Source organism: Cryptomeria japonica, chromosome 8, assembly GCF_030272615.1.
Source record: "Cryptomeria japonica chromosome 8, Sugi_1.0, whole genome shotgun sequence".
Lineage (NCBI taxonomy): Eukaryota > Viridiplantae > Streptophyta > Pinopsida > Cupressales > Cupressaceae > Cryptomeria > Cryptomeria japonica.
The window spans coordinates 744,659,076-744,668,251 of NC_081412.1; the positions used below are offsets into that span (position 1 = coordinate 744,659,076).

The window sequence follows — 9,176 nt, forward strand, 5'->3', positions numbered from 1 at the left end:
AAAAATTTACTACTGAAATTTTAATATATTCTAATTTTATTCTTTAGATAATATATCAAAATAATATTCTATTACATTTTCTCTCTAATATATTTTTCAAATTATAGTGTTTTCTATGTACCTACAAAAAATATATCAATGATTTTTTTTTGTAATTAATAATTAAATTGAATATATTATATTTAATACTCTTTAAATATACCAAAATTATTATTTCCTTACACTAATCTACCAATTATCAGTGTGCTTGAAATATTAAATCATTTATTTGTGATAGTAAAAAAATCCATCCCCCAAACTACTAGACCCCAAGATATTAAGAGACCAACTAGAATGCAAGTTACTATGCAATGTCTCAAAAAAAACCCACAGGAACAAATTCTCAAATTGCAAACTCGATCAATTATATTGCATTTTAAAAGAAAAACAATATTTAAAAACAGTGGTCAAAACCTTGCGAGCTTTCCTAAAGCTAAATGCAAGACTCATTTCAACCTGACTAAAACCAATATTCAGAAACAGTTCAACACATTTTGCCCTATTTTGGAGTGGAATCAGCTATACGTGACATCTAAAAATCATGAAAGCACACACCTTCAAATGATTTCTTACCTATGTATCCACCACTACGAAGCAGAGAATAAGACAAGGGAACAAAATGATGATGGATCATGTAGTTTGATCTGAAACATTGAAGAAACAAAATCGGAAAGCTTTTACCAGAAGCTAAGCACAATTATATTATAGACTGCAGAAATTATGTCTTTTATCAACACCCTCCATGAGATGAATAAATGTTACCTTGTTAGAGTTCAAAATATTTATGATCTAAGCTAAAGAATGGCTTGTCCTCTTACCAGGGAATGAAAAATGCTACAAAAGACAATACATTATGTTAAATTAGCATGATCTCTCCATAGCGGCATCAACAACTTGCCCAATACGGATTGAGAACAATCTATTTGTTGCATTAAATGTGCTGATCATATGGATTAAACAATACAAACAAACAATAATAGTTTTCCTACTGTAACCCATATGAAAGGCAAGAAAAGTTCAATGAATCTGATCTGCAAAATCATTCAACCTAAACAGTCACTTCACTAAAATTGACACAAAATCCTTTTGCCAGTTGGGATTGGCACAATTGCAAGAGAAACCAAGCCCCATTTGCCAATAAGGCTTCAGAGAAGTCTCTGACATATGTTCATAGCAGCCCCAACCTCAAAAGTCTCTCATATCCTCAAGCTAGATTGGAAAGGTTTCCAAGTTAACAAAATAGTGTATGTACGTAAGGTATGCATGCATTGTATAAAAGCAAAAGAACATATTTTACTTGCATGTTATAAGCGGACTTCCACAAAAAGTTCATAGTACTGAATTTTTACAGTACACTACTTACAAATTTGGATTTGTCTAGTAAATTAATTTATTTGATACGGGAAAATACTTAAAAATTATTCCTCGCAAAAAAAATATATTTTCCTGGCACGTTCCAAGAGGATTGCCACAAAAAATTCATAGTATTGAATTTCTACATTACACCATTTACAAATTCGGATTTGCTTGGTAAATTGATTTACTTGACACTTGTAAAATATTTACAAACTGGTCCTCTGTTTCAGACAATCTTTTAGTTGTTGGGGTTCAGAGAGGATGTGTGCCTGGAACAAACATTTAAAACATCTCAATATTTTTTTCAATTTAGAATTCGAAAAAACAAACATTTTAAATTGAAAAGAACCTTTCCATTACTATTTGCTTATCATTTAATTCTAATTGATTGATCCAACTAGAACTAATTGCCACAATTCTTTACACAACATCTTCATTATTTTTTTAAATTTAAAAGAATTGAACACCAATTAACATACCTGTGTGAAATTCGATGTCATTCCACAACCATGACCATGGATCATAAACACTCCACAGTCAGAGCTGTCAATGGTAAAATGTTAGCATAACCCAACTCAGTTGTTCAATTGACATAAACTTGTTAATATAAAATTGTCCTAACATGACATTTGGGATCACACTCTATTATCCATCATTTTCAAAATGATGATGAATAATGTTCTTAAAAATTATTGATGATGCTAAACAAAACAAACTATTAATAGAAACTATCATTGAAATGATGATGAATAATGTTCTTAAAAATTATTAATGATACTAAACAAAACAAGCTATTAACAAAAACTTACATTATTACAAGTTATATTGTGTCAGAATTGCAGTGGGTAAGAAAGGATTGAGTTTTATTTTCAGCTTTGGCAATGAGTTATGAGAGTTCAGAGATTTAAGCCATTCTTTTGACTTGATAATATTAAGTTGTAGAGGGTCATTGGCTCCTAGATATGACAATGGGATATCTATTTAAACTCTTGTTCAACTGTAATAAGCTAAGAATGTTAACAGCTCACATACAGTGATCAATGAGAGATCAGAAAAACAGAGCCATTCCTTATGAAATGGAGCACAGAAAGTAAAGAGAGAAAAAGCAGTACTCCCCAATAATAAGAGTGCTGGAATATACACCATGTTGGAAGACCATAACTAATTACTAACTTAAATCACTGAATTTCACTTTGTTATAATAATTTTCACACAGCTTTTCAAATTCCTTGACTTTAAATGAGACCTGCATGATCTGGGAAAGATTGGCCATTTGAACAAGCATGACTCAATACATAATCAGTTTTTTATGGGTTGTATATCTCTTAACTGCTTGATAAAACTTTAAAGTGAACATTAGCAATTTAATATTGAACAATCTAAATTCAAAACATCAAATTTTAAACTTATATTGCATTTGAGACTTCATAAAGACTACAAGAGTAAATAATGTCAAAATAAATTATAAGAGAGAACAAGAAATCGCAATACATACAAGAAATAACTAAGATATGTTTAATTTCAATATCAATTTCCATACTTACATCGTAAATTATATATATTCAAGCTGCTTCTACTTTCTCTCGCTCTGTTTCTGCCTCTGTTCCACCTCCATCTCTTTCTCCCTCTTTGTTGAACTTTCAGACCCATTAGAATTTTCTTGTTTTTAAGCAAAACCCACAATGCAAATTTGCAGGTTCTGCCTGTTTATATGGGTGAAGTTGTGGAATGAAGAAGCGGGAAATTGGAGTGATTTTCGAGACATTCATTAATGGCTTCGTCTGTCTCCACCGCCTTAAAGGACGGATGAAGTGTATATAACTGCAGGCGAGGCGACATTAATATTATAATATGGTTTTGATTGACACTGTAAACGGGAGTAATCTGAAAACGTACTTGGAAAAAAATATTTTCCAAGTTTCAATTAGATATGCGTCAGCCTTTTAAGATTATCGCTCTGCGTCAATTTACTTGGTATGTACGCAACATGTACTTTTCAGTAATTTGTTAAAAGCGAGAAGGTACCTTTTGTAATGTTTTAATTAATATTTGAAATATCAATTTTGAAATTAAAGGACATCTAGAATAAGTATATCTATCTTACGAATATAGATGAAAGAAAGAAAGAAAGATTGTATTCATATGTTGATGGTGTTTTGATGCACTATTGATCACAGAATAAGAATAAAGTATTGAATACTCTATCTTCTTTTGAGTAAAGAATCTGAAGATTCACATAAGGATCATTTGAGATGACTTCAAGGTTTTTTTATGTTAGGTCTTGACTTGTTGGATAGCTTCAATGGTATTGATGTGATTTGTTGTACTTGTGAAAGGACTTACGTTGAACACTTGAATGTTTGAATGATTGTTGAAACTTGGGATTTCACCTGACTTGATTAAAGAAAGAATAAAAGATGAGGGTTGAGGAAACTAATCTAAAACTCTAAGAATGCAAGATCAATGGACGATCTCTGATGAAACTCAACTAAGTCTTGCTTCGACATGCAGTGAACATCTCCACAAAACTAATGCGATCTTCTATGGACAGCTTTAGGATTTTCAAATCATCACCATAAGCATAGACACACCATCAAGTTGATGCATATCAATGAAGGAATGATAATTGAAGTTAAGTTTCACTGAATGATTCCAGTTGACTACACAAGGCAAGTCTACACTCATCAAACCGCTAGTAGTATGGACTTACGAATTTCACCATTGATCATACATAGTTCTTTCATTTATCTTAACAATATGAAATCAATTTGAGAAGTATAGAGACCATGCAAATTGTTGAATTAGCATATCAATTTCACCATATCTTCAATGAAGTTTGCATGCTTCTTGCAACAATATCTTGACAGCAATCTTTGCCTTCTCCTAATGTACTCTAATTGCTATCCACTACACTATTATCTATTCTTGAACTATTGACTATTCTCTACTATTAACCATTCAAATGAAGAAGTGAGGCCTTTTATAGTGCTCTCATTACATTTCAATGGCTCAGATCGATTTCAGATCAATGATCAAGATTACAAGATAGAAACCCTCTTGCAAAACATTTAATGCTTGACCAATGATACAATTACATTTGATGGGATACATGTACTTTTTAGAAAATTCAACCAATAGATAACAAGGGTAGGGGACATCGAACTTTGTGCCCATGTAGTAGTTATCTCTTTTTGATGAATTGGCTAGATGCATTGAATCTGGACGCCTTATCACGAAATGATGTGATTGGATGTAACGATGACTAGGCGCCACCTTAGCTTGTTCTCATAACTCATCACATGTGTGCAATTGAATAAGGCATATCTCTTGATACTCGACATTTGTGAGTGCTTGATGTGACGATGATTCCGCTCATGTCGATCTTCTAACTTTGATTAACTCTTCTAAAACTTGCCTTGTTGCGACCCTGCCATCATGCTCCTGTGAAAAATGGCTAAGTTAGTGTCATGTAATGGCATTCGCCTACAAATATGTAATTGATTATCTAGGCATGAAAACCTTAATGAAAATCTTGTAATTCTAAGTCACGCCTTCAACCCTTGATTGAACGTAATCATAAAAAAGTTAATGATAATCTCTTCAAAATTCTAAGATGACATAAAGAAGATGTTATAATCATGATATTGCAATAATCAAATGAGACAAACCAAGTTCTCTCAAAACACAATTTGATCAAAGATGTTTAGACAACTTATTTCAAACCTGAGGTCAATATACACTAATTCGATCAATTCTTATGAATATTTTGATCAAACGAAGTTATCAAAATGAATGTCAATTTATTGCCTTATATGTATTTTGCCTTTCTTTCGAAGCGTAAATCGGAATCAAACAACTCAATGGTTTTCCAATAATGCAAGTAGATTCTTTATATGACAAAGAATCTAGAATATGTGTAAGCATAGAGTGTTGATCAAACTAAATTATCTTCACCACCGTGCCAAGATCGCCACCCCTCACAAAATCGTTGTCATCAAACAAATATGAGTCACTGTCAAAAAATGACAAAATTCATCATCTTGGAGGTGACAAATTTCCTCCTCTACAACTTCATGAATAGATATCCAAGAAATGGACAAAAAATAAGATCTAATTTTGACAGCGTGTGAGAAAATGACGCAAACGCCCATCTCACAATTGAAGGCTCCCAATTAGGACACCTAAACTAAGCCAAACAACTGACTCAAAGGAAACTAAAACTAAAGAAAACAAAGCTAAACTACTTGAGCCACTTAAAATCATGAGTCAAATGACTCAAGACAAATTAATTACTCGGCTCAACAAAACCTTTAAACTGAAGCATGCAAAAAGAAAACCTACTCTAAACTATATACAAGACTCTTAGACAAACACAACTGGAAAAAAATGACATATGTACATGACTTTGCAAAATTTCTCAAAATATGCAACAGGAGCAAGGTAACAGTAATGGTTCGGAGATGGGCAAACTCATCCTTGAACTCGAAAATGAAAGCTCTTGCAAGGCAAATCTCAAATTGAAGCAACACTTAACTCAAAATGATCAATTGCAACAATTCATCAAGCCCATGATTTATCCATATGCAATTTGTTTTCCCAAAATCCCCATAACCAAAATCATAATAATTTTCAAAGCTAGAGCCAAGGAAAAAGACAACCTGGCATTGTTCGTTCTTGAATGGAAATTCTCGCTCATCGTCCACTAGTGTGTCATCGAAAGAAAGACCGTCAGCCACGTCAGGTTGCCACCAATGTTGTATCATTCCACTAGCATATTTGATATGCAAATTTTCACTTTCTGGTTCTCTTTGAATCGAAAAGATTGGAGCTAGCGCAACCTCAAATTGCTCTTTACTCTTTGCTCCTACAATGATGACAATAGGTTCAATATCTTGCATAAACCAAGCATTGTAATGATGCTCTATAAGCATGTCTTCAAATATGAGAATCTCCTTAAGTGATTGATCTTCAAAAAATTATTCTAGTGATTGTTCAAATGTTGACATTGATGGCAGCATCGCTTCATAGTGCTCTTTGCTCTCTCACTCTATTTGATCATCTTCAAGGATGTTCAAAAATTCTTCTCTTAACTCGGCTTGAAATCCTTCTTTTGATTCTTCTTCTTGTAGCAGCGATGAATTTTCACTAATGATGCCTTCCTCTTGGATGGGTGGTAAATGCTCACTTCCCTGTTCTTTGAGTGGTGAAGTGTAGAGTGATTGCATCATGACGACCCTTCAAATTATTTATGCTATTTATTACATTTTATTCCTCAATTTCTTGATAGTCTTCACAAGTTTCCATGTTTTGTATAGCTTCATGCCTTGATGTCTCCACACATTGATCTTTACTAGCTATCATCTCAGTGACTTGAACGTCTTCAATTGCTTCATTTTCTTTGGATGCGAGGTAGGTGAAGCTATCACTCGCTACAACACATTGAGCATCAATTTGAATCGTGTTATTAGGTGGATGCTCTTTTAATAATGATTCGAGAGGTCAAAGTTGATGATGAATCATGCCTCTTGCATCAACTCACTTGTCTTGGGACAATGTCGACAATGACTCGTCTTGTGTTTCTTGCATGAGCTCCTTTAGCGCCTCTTCGAATAGCATGATGGTAGTGATATATTTGTGCGTCGCCTCAAATTATTTACCATACTTAGGATCGCTTGTGATAACTTGTAACTCTTCATCCAATATCTCTATAGGATTATTTTCTTCTTCAAGGATGCTACTTGAAACTTCTTGCAGTTCATTCTCAAGGATCTCCTTTTGTAGCACGAGCAAGTATTCTTCAAGGAACTCTTCTTCTTGCAATGGATGTAAATCGTTATCTTCCTTGACTGTCGAGCTAATATCCCAATCATCATTCGTCACTGCTATTGTTTCAATCAGCTCACTTACATTATCGTTTTGTAATTCCTCCTCCTTAGATGCAAGTCCTGTAATACATTGATCACCATGTGAACTTGTGTTATTGACTTGCAACTGGCTTCCTTTACTGTCGGATAATGTACACGATGCCTTATTCGTGTGTTCTTCTAAATTCAGCTACAAGGTATTTGCTCCAATATATGTTCATGATACATTCTTCCTTGGATAAGTATGGCAGTCCAAGATGATGTTTGACTTGATTGATAGCCATTTTGCACAACAAGCAAGTAAAATCAGAGTGGGGTGCATTGTGAAGTCTACACCATGTTGGTAGCAATACTTTCTCTAAGCATAATTTGCCTTCAATTGCAAGTCGACTTCTGATCATCGCTAAGAATCTTGAAATATGATCATTACTCATTGGGATACTGAAATTACCTTCTTCTATTTCTAGTTTGGGGGCATCCTAAAAGAATATATTTCCTTGTATTGTTGATTCCATCCTTGACAAGAATGTCAAGCAATGCATTTCATCTTGTTCATTAGTTTCATGGATTCTACATGGTCCTGATGATGCAAACTCGGGAAACCGACGTGGGTAAAGTTGCACATTCAATCTCCACCATAGTTGAAATATATAAACTTCCTACTCATCTTTGTGATACTACTGCTCCATTGAGAAATGTTTATTTTTTGAATTTTCTGATTTTTTGAATTTTCTAGTTTTTAACTTTTTTTGAATTTTTTGGAATAAGAGAGATCTTGCAAATCTCAAATATAGCTTTGAAATCTTAATAGGTTCCAGCTACATGAAGTGATTTGTTCTCTTGCAAGTCCAATCAATAGTCTAGCTTTCTTTCCTTCCATTGAATTCACATGTTCAAGAGTTCGCTTTCAAGTAATCACTATCATGCCCCCCTTCTAGCACAAATTTTGTTGATGGTGTTTTGATGCACTATCGAACACAGAATAAAGTATTGAATACTCTATCCTCTCTTGAGTAAAGACTCAAATGTTAAAGATTCACATAAGGATCACTTGAGATGACTTCAAGGTTCTTTTATGTCAGATATCGACTTTGTTGGATAGCTTCAATGGTATTGATGTGATTTGATGTACCTGCGAGGGGACTTGAAGGAACACTTGGATGCTTGAATGATTGCTGGAACTCGGGATTTCACCTGACTTAATTTTAAAACGGAAAAAAATGAGGGTTGAGGAAACTAATCTAACTCTAGGAATGCAAGAGCAATGGACGATATCTGATGAAACTCAACTAAGTCTTGCTTCAACATGCAATGAACATCTCCACAAGACTAGTGTGATCTTCTATGAATAGCTTTAGGATTTTCAAAACATTGCAACAAGAATAGACACCATCAAGTTGATGCATGTCAACGAAGGAAAGATAATTGAAGTTAAGCTTCGTTGAATGATTCCATTTGACTATGCAAGGCAAGTCTACAATCACTAAACCGCTAGTAGTGTGGACATACAAATTTCACCATTGATCACACATACTTCTTCCATTCATCTAAACAACATTAAATCAAATTGAGAAGTATAGAGACCATGCAAATTGTTGAATCAACATATCAATTTCACCATATCTTCAATGAAGTTTACATGCTTTTTGCAACAATATATTGGCAACAATCTTTACCTTCACCTAATCTACTCTAATTGCTACCTGCTACACTGTTCTCTATTATTGAACTACTAACTATTCTCTACTATTAACCATTCAAATTAAGAAGTGAGGCCTTTTATAGTGCTCTCGTTACATTTCAGTGGCTCAAATCAATTGGAGATCAATGACCAAGATTACAAGATAGATACCCTATTGCAAAGCATTTAATGCTTGACCAATGATACAATTACATTTGATGGGACACGTGTCCTTA

At 33.7% G+C, this 9,176-nt stretch overlaps 1 long non-coding RNA gene across 1 annotated transcript; it reads right to left on the reverse strand.

Annotated features, from left to right (window-relative positions):
• Window positions 1–1,211: 1,211 nt before the first annotated feature.
• Window positions 1,212–3,301, reverse strand: LOC131061478 (uncharacterized). Its single transcript, XR_009110541.2, has 3 exons — window positions 2,940–3,301; window positions 1,875–1,938; window positions 1,212–1,664 (listed from the first exon to the last, which is right to left on the reverse strand). It is a non-coding gene; the product is annotated as an uncharacterized LOC131061478 (long non-coding RNA).
• Between the last annotated feature and the right edge of the window lie 5,875 nt (window positions 3,302–9,176).